Source organism: Palaemon carinicauda, chromosome 16 (assembly GCF_036898095.1).
Source record: "Palaemon carinicauda isolate YSFRI2023 chromosome 16, ASM3689809v2, whole genome shotgun sequence".
NCBI classification, from domain to species: domain Eukaryota; kingdom Metazoa; phylum Arthropoda; class Malacostraca; order Decapoda; family Palaemonidae; genus Palaemon; species Palaemon carinicauda.
The window spans coordinates 64,243,380-64,251,687 of NC_090740.1; positions in this window are offsets into that span (position 1 = coordinate 64,243,380).

Here is an 8,308-nt window from a genome sequence, read left to right on the forward strand (position 1 = left end):
GGTTTTTGGGAGGCACAACGTATGGGAACTTTGGTCCCATTGTAGCCCCAGCCATTGAAACTTGGTCTCCGGGACCAGGCGGGATTTCTCGAGGTTGACCTGAAATCCTAATTGTCGAAGGAAGGAGAGATCCTTGTTCGTTGCTATGTGGCAGTTCCGGACGTTGTCCGACCAGATCAGCCAATTGTCGAGATAAGCCACTATTTGTATTCCCTGAGTTCGAAGTTCCTGAATTACCGTCTCTGCTATTTGGTGAAGATTTTGGGCGCTATGTTGAGGCCGAATGGCATCACCTTGAATGCATAGGCTTGTTTGCCTAGCTTGAAGCCCAGAAACGGATGAAAATGCCTTGCTATTGGAACGTGATAGTAGGCATCTGTAAGATCTATGGAGGTGGTGACGGTCCCGTGGGGAAGTAAGGTCCGCACCTGCGAGACGGTAAGCATGTGGAATTTGTCGCAACGAATGAAGGAGTTGAGACGAGACAGTTCCAGGATTACTCTTCGTTTGTCTGAGCCTTTCTTGGCACGCTGAATAAGCGACCTTGAAATCTTAAGCGATGTATGCTTTGGATTGCGTTCTTTTGCAACAGATCCTTTGTGAATGAGTGTAGCTCTGCCGTTGGAAGCTGGTAGAAACTGTTCGGTGGAGGGGGTCCCTGAATCCAGCTCCACCCCAGACCTTTTGAGATTATGCTGGAAGCCCAATTGCTGAACTTCCATTGGTCCCGAAATATGTACAGTCTCCCTCCTACCTGCGAGTCAATGGTTGGAGGATGATTTGCTGCCCCTGCCTCCGCGAAAAGACTTGCCTCGGTGGGAACCCCTTCCGCCACCTCTGGCACGAAAGGCACCTCTGGAACCCCTGTGGCGCTGGTAGCCATGGAAAGAACCCTGAGATTCATACGTGGGGTTAAAGGCAGGGGAGGTTGTGAATGAAGTCGAGGCGACTTGGGCTTGAGGGACCAACACGTACTGTTGTTGTTGATGGCCCTTTGAGGTAGAAGACTGGGAACCTTGAGGAACAGACTGAACTGGGACCGGTTGTACCACTTGGAGAGAAGGTCTAAATTGCGAGGAGTGGAAGGGCCTCAACCTTTTCCTACCTCGGATTGGGGTACTAGCTGACTCATACTTCCTCTTAGGGACTAGGCCCCACCTAACCTTGAGGCTTTGGTTGGCTCTAGCTGCCTCGCTGAGAACCGAATCCACTAGGTCCTCCAGGAAGAGATCCGGACCCCAGACTGGGGCTTTGATGAGCCTATTAGGTTCGTTTCTAATCGTAGCCTCAGACAGTACATGTCGTTGGCAACGGAACCTAGCATTATGAAAATCATAGGCGTCAGTCAGTAAAGTCTGCAAAAGGGATTTGGTGAGGACCTTAAAGAGAGGTTCCTCGTCGTAAGTGGCAATGGTCAATTCGGAAAGAGTAACCGAATTAATCGACCTACCGAGCCTACACCTGGTGTCAAACTCGAATTTAATCAGAGACTCCGGAAGTTTAGGAAGGCGTTCACTGAACTGCGTCGAAGCACAGTCCGGGCTCAGTTTGCCCACCGAGAAGGTAGATGGGGCGTTCCGCCAACATACATTATCCCCCGGGAAGAGAAGGAAAGTCAAGTCCGTCTCTCTGAGTTGAGGTAAGGGCTTCTCCTCCTTGGTAGCCTGATAGGCAATCTCCATGATCTTGGTCGCGCATGGAGTCGGGGTCTGCTCGTTGACCACAAACATAGTATACGAGCTCTTGTAGGCTGTGATCATTGTATTCATACAGTCCCATTCATTGAAGATGCGGACCAAAACAGACTGTGCCTGTTCTTTAGGGAAGATCACGGTCTCTTTCGAGACCTTATCCAGGCGGATTAGAGCCTCCTCTGTTAGGCGGGCATAGCCAGGGAAGGGAAATTCAAGACCCGGCGGGTAGAACTCGTAGTTCTCGAGAGGCCGAGTTCCGAAACCTTCTATGGATAACATGCCATCCGAGAGGGGGGCATGTAATGCTAACCGCCAAGGGTTGTTTTTGTTGAAAATTGGGAGCTTAGAGGTGTCGGGGATGGGATATTGCTGCTGTGGTGGCAGCCCCGAACGCATGAGTCCCTGAACCATGGTCTCCACATTAGTCATTCTCTCTCGTAACAATGTTTCAAAACGAGAGAACATCTTTTCCGAAAATTCCTTCGGGTCAAATGATTCCGGGGGGGGGGGGGGGGAACAGGTGCCGGAAGGGAGACTGCTCCCTGAGAGGTTGAGGGCACAGCAACTGAGTCTTTAGAGACTCTAGTGGAAGAAGATTGCGACTTCACTGATGATGACTTCGAAGACTTGTGGGTTTTGTGTAAAGACCTGCGGTGAGCCTTAACCTTGGGGGCAACAGGCCGGGGCTTGTGATCAGCCCCGGGAATCCTTGAATTGAAGATTGGTCAGAAGTAGAAGAAAAAGTCGGGCTAAGGAGAGGAATCTTAGCTCGAGACCCACCTGACTCACCTATGTCCCTACCTGTGTCGGGGTCATCCAGAGCCATGGGCTCTACATCTAAATCGAGGATAGCGACGTCCTCTGTTAAGGTCCCGCCTGTCTCCTCTTGATCCGGGTCCAATAGTAGGGATTCAATGTTCTCAATGATAGGATCCGCCAAATCTTTGGGGACCGCGGCCGAAGTCTTTGCGTGCGGGTAAAGGCGAGAGCACCATTCCTCAGAGAGGATATAAGGCTGTTTGGCCTTCACATTACGGGCGAACCCACCAATCCAGATTTTGAGGGTCGCCTGAGCTGTATTCTTTTCAAGTTGAGAGCTCTGAAAGAGAACAGACTATTAGCGAGGGTAAGGAATATCATGCCAAAGAAAAAGGAAAAAGATCAGGGGCTTCGGAGACACGAAGCTATCGAAGGGCATGCGAGGAGTCCAAAGAACAGTGTCCTTAAAATTAATTAATTGTAATTAATTGTAATTAATTGTAACTCCACTTACCAAGTCTGTAATATAGCTAAAAGTAATTCCACTCACCGTGTCAGATGTTAAAGTGGAGGTCATTTTGTAGCAAACTACACAATTGTCCGGATGCCAAACAATCAAATCATCTACCAGAACAGCACAGTGGGCATGTGAACGGCACACATCGTGGCCGCAGGGTTGGTGGAGGACCGCCGAACATGCTGTCATCGCACAGCGTACTGTCTGTAAAATAAAAGATACATGAGTATCTTATAGATAAGCAAGAGGGGCCCGGAGGTTCCGGGGACTTAAATTATATCACTATCGTGGTGAAAAGGATATACTATGACTGTAATATAGGTAAGAATAAGTCAATCCTTAAGTGTGATCATATTTAAAAAAGGGGGGGGAAGTCGAGAACAGGGAATATATATATATATATATAAACATGTGAATATATATAGAGGAGATTAATCCAAGTGCTTACAGGTAACGTTGGCTCCGGAGAGACAACTGAGAGAGCCCAGGGCTCATGAAAGTCCACCGGAGAAGGCGGACAGGGGGGGGGAGTCGAGGGTCAAACCCGTTGACGGCACACAGGATTAATTAACTCAACCAGGGAATAAAGTGAAAGCTACGTCCGGGGATTCCGTAATGAAATAATAACACATGGAGTCTGTGAAGTGCGGAACACCATTGAAAATATGTAATATAAATACAACATGATACCACAGACCAAGCAGAATGCCTCCCGTCGACTGATGGCCAATCGAGTCGGCGGAAAGAAATGGCTACGGCAGGGTAGGGGAAAAAGGCAATATAATGTATGATAATGTATATATAATAATAAGCCTCACATACTATCGAGAACCGCCCAGAACGGAGTTAAGCGAAAGCCCAGGGGGAGAGAACGTAACGCAAAACAGCTGACTCTACGACTCGACAAGAGAGAGAGAGAGGGAAGGCAACCCTGGGGTGGTTGTGCCGGGTGGATGGGGAGAGGGAGGTTACTAGTGGGGCAGAGGACAGGAGTACCAACCTGAACAAAGACCCACGACTGGAATGATCTCACGGAAAGACTATGATATCAATATAATAATATAACTAATAGGTAAATAAAAGAGGAAGGCATGCTGGATAATAATAATGATAATAATAATATCAATCGTAAGATAGTACGGAGGGGCGAACAGAGAGACAGGGGGAGACCAAGCCTAACAGCGCGTGGAGCTAGGCAGGGCTACCAACATAACACAAAGTTCTTGAAGAGCCGACAAAAAAAGTGAAACAAAAAACTGTCTCGTGAAAGTCCCTTCGAACTAATAATACTAGAATAAAAAGTATGCTAATAAGATCGTTATGAACGCCCATGACGTGTGGAACGTAAAACGAAGTAAAACTAGTAACGCTCGAAAGCTACCAGGCATGCCAACCTAACATGAAATTACGACACCGTAATATCGTAAACAACTGTTATCGTAATAACAGACTACCATAATATAAAATAACACGGGGTGTGAACCGTGGATACCCAGAAAAGTTCAAAACGAGGAACAATCAGTATAGAAGACTCATTGTAAAACATTAAGAATGACGAGAGAGAGAGAGAGAGAGAGGAGGTGGCCGATCGCTACGAGGACCCGATGCGGGGTCGGGGATAAAATAAAACTGTGATAAAATAATAAATAAGGGCAAGGCCACCTCCAAAATCTCAAAACTCATAGATCTGGTACTTAACTTAAGTGGAGTGATGGTAGGGTCCGACATCCTGAGATAAATCCTGAGTAATCCAAGGAAAACACGCACCAGAAAAAAGATAACGTATGCAAGCAGGTGCTATGCAAAAGGAGTGACGTCACTGGCGTGGGTGGGATCGTTCGTAGTAGCGTTTCAGAGCTAGGATGTTGAACGGCACCTTGCTGTTCGGGGATATTGACAGGAGATATCTGAATGGTGCAAGGCCTCTGGTTGTGATTTAATCATGCCCCAGTTATTTATATCGACTCCTTAATAGGTGAGCGAGCTGGGTTCAACCTAGCATTCCTATATAATTTTTTCTATGGTAAAATTCATAGCAGTTATTACCTTAGAAATGATGTAAAAGGAGCATTTCACTGGGCGGCACAGGTCAGAGCCCAGAAATGGTTAGTTCCCAAACACTTGGATAACTATGATCATGCCATATTCTATTAATAATGCTTAAAATAAATAACTTTGAATTAAAATGTACATGTTTAATCATAGCATATGGAATTCCATCGGGTCCAGGGGCTGTATTGTTACAAGTGGAAAGTGCCGAATCATATTCTCTTTCAGTGAAAGAATTATATGACTCTTCCCTTCCTGTTGCAAAATTTCAAATTTTCTTTTCTTCAATGCTCCTGTACTGGTGACTAGGAGCTGCTACTCTCTTGCACGATACATTTGAAAAATGGTCAGCCAGGGCATTGCTAACTTCATTTCCTTCAGTCGCATACTGACCATCAACACTGGTGGTGGGTTTGGGGTGAATTTCCCTGCAATCTTTTTTACTTAACTCCTTACAGAAGATGGTGGTGTTCTACTATCAATGGCCCTCTTAATGAGAGAATGCCTTGATGAAGTCATTGAGCTTCAGCACGGCATTTCATTCCCGTGCTGAATCTTGGTGACGGGCAAGAGGGCTCTCGAACTTCGGGAAATTGCTCCCCCAGTTCGAATCTAAATTTCTCTCTTTCATCTTTTTCTTCTGCTTAATATTACTTCGACCTTCTCCTAATTTTATCAACTTTCTTTCATCTTGCTGTCCTATCTCTATGATTATTATTTTTCTTAGTTATATATATAAGTAGATGTATGCATATATATATGTATATTTATTTATTTTATTTGTTCATTTATTTATTTATTTATTTTTTTCTATTTTATTTAAATGGCGTGGATATTTCCACATTCGTTATTACTGCCTGCTTAGATGAATGGGAGAAGGGATCACGGTTGGGAGGTATTCGCATTCAAAGCTATATATGAGAGTATTGGATGATCTCAGCCATCCCAAAGATGGTTTGGACCTTTTTGGCGGAACTGCTCTCAAGGGTTGGGTCATTGGAATCCAGGGGGATCCAATCCTTGAGGTGGGACTCTTGGCTTTTGGCCGGAAGCCCATCATTACAGATATGGGGAGGATGATTCCATATTACCTTGGTCTCAGTCCTAACAGGCGGGTTTAGCTTACACCTGTGCCTCTATATCTGTTTTGATGCTATCCTTCGGGTAGGGTATGGAGTGGACCATCTGGGAAGTATACTCTCACTGTGCCGATAGTGGAGAATGCAAATTTCCTTTCCAACGTATGATACTTTCTTATAATTCTCAAGCAGGTAAACCAACAAAACAACAACAAACAACATGAAAATCCCACCCTTAAATATGGACCCTTCAAATACTGACTCCCCATCCCCTGGATTTGCTGACTCCCCCCCGGCACTGTTGACGACTTCTGCTACTGTAATTAAGGAAAACTCTGTTGACGACCTTCGAACTAAAAAGGACCACTCTACTGATGTTAAAATTTCTAGCATTTTGGGTAACACAGGAAAACTACGATTCCTTCATGTTTCCCAAATCCCTTTAGAGACAAATTATGATGATATATATAGAGCATTTGAGTGCTATGGATTGATAAAGGAAATAAGGATGAGACTTGGAGATGAAAAATGGGACTCTTGGATATCTTTTGAAAGTCATGATGAAGCGTTTAATGCCATTAGTAATATTAGTAGTATCAAAATTAACGAATTGAACATCATGGGAGCTCTTTGTGATAAGGTCCCAAAGGAATTGGATGTGTACAAACCTGCTGATTGGTTTGAAAAAGATAGAAATGTACCCATGCCTTCACAGAGAAAACCCAAACCACCAATGTGGCTCTTAGCTGAACCTAAAGGGATAATAGGGAATTATTTTAAGATATGTAAGTTTATCCAAAAAAAAGTAGGAACCATAGCACCTGGAGATATATCTCGTTTTGGGAAGAACAGTTATCTCATCCATGCCAAATCTTCGACTCAGTCTGCAATACTGTCTAACTTACAGACAGGCAGTGATGAAATTACATTGGAAATGAAACCTCATCTAAATTTTAGTTATGGAAAGGGAGTGGTCTTTAATAAGGACCTATACGAATTTACAGAGGAGGAGATACTTTCTATGTGTCCATTAAATGTGTGGAAAGTGCATAAGGTTCCTGGAACTTCAATGATTATACTTACTTTCCAGGATGCTGATGTACCTTTCCATATTTTTATTGAAAATGAAAGAATTAAAGTTCGGCCTTTCAAACAAAAGCCCCTGCAATGTTTTAATTGTTTTAAATTTGGACACCCATCCAAAGTTTGCAAAAATGGAAAAATGTGTGGTATTTGTTCCAAAACTTATCATGGAGAATGTACACTTGAGGCCAGGTGTTCAAATTGCAATTTGAATCATAAATCAACTGATAGGAGATGCGAACTGTATAAGTTGGAGGAAGCTGCCCTAAACAAATCAAGTTTAAACACATAAGTGTGGGACATGCAAAAAGACTGTTGAATAAATCAACCAGCTACGCAAAGGCCTTAAAATCAAAGGTAAATTTACCACAGGAGACATCAACCCCACCTAGCACTGCCAGTAATCCTAAGAAAACAAATACAACCTCTGATAATAAAGTACTGCATGACAAGGTAATCATATTGCCCTCTGAGGCTTTGCCACAGCGTATTAAAAATGGGTCATTGCCCATTTCTGTACAGCCTTCGTCCCCCATTACCAACAATAGTACTAACCTCTCCCAGGCCATGTCCTTGCCTGATTTGATGGAGATGCCACCTGACACCAAGTTACCAGGTGCACCTGTATTGGGGAAGGTGCAAAAACCTGGTAGCTCAAAACCTACTGATCGGAAAAGAGAGAGACCTCCATCTCTCTCGCCCCCTTCCATAAGAAATATCAAAATTACGACGTCAAATAAATATGATGATTTGTCTGTTGATATTTCTAATCTGGAAGTCAATTTAAATAAATCGGAAATTCAAGTGGAGATTCACCAACCTCCTCAACAATCAGATCAAAAAGACAAAAAGAAAATCATAAATTCTAAACCCAATCTATCAAGACCCTCTTTAATAAAACCACCTAAAAATAGTGTTAGATCAAAAACTGCTAATGGGAAGACTCCATCCAAGGGGTCTACCAAATTATAAACGATAGTTTTTTCCTCCATTTTACAATGGAATTGTCAGGGTTTAAGGGCCAAATATGAAGAACTTAAGCTCCTTATTCATGAGCATTCCCCCATAATTATTTGTCTACAGGAGAGCAAACTTGATCATAATACCCCTTGTCCTCGCGAATACAT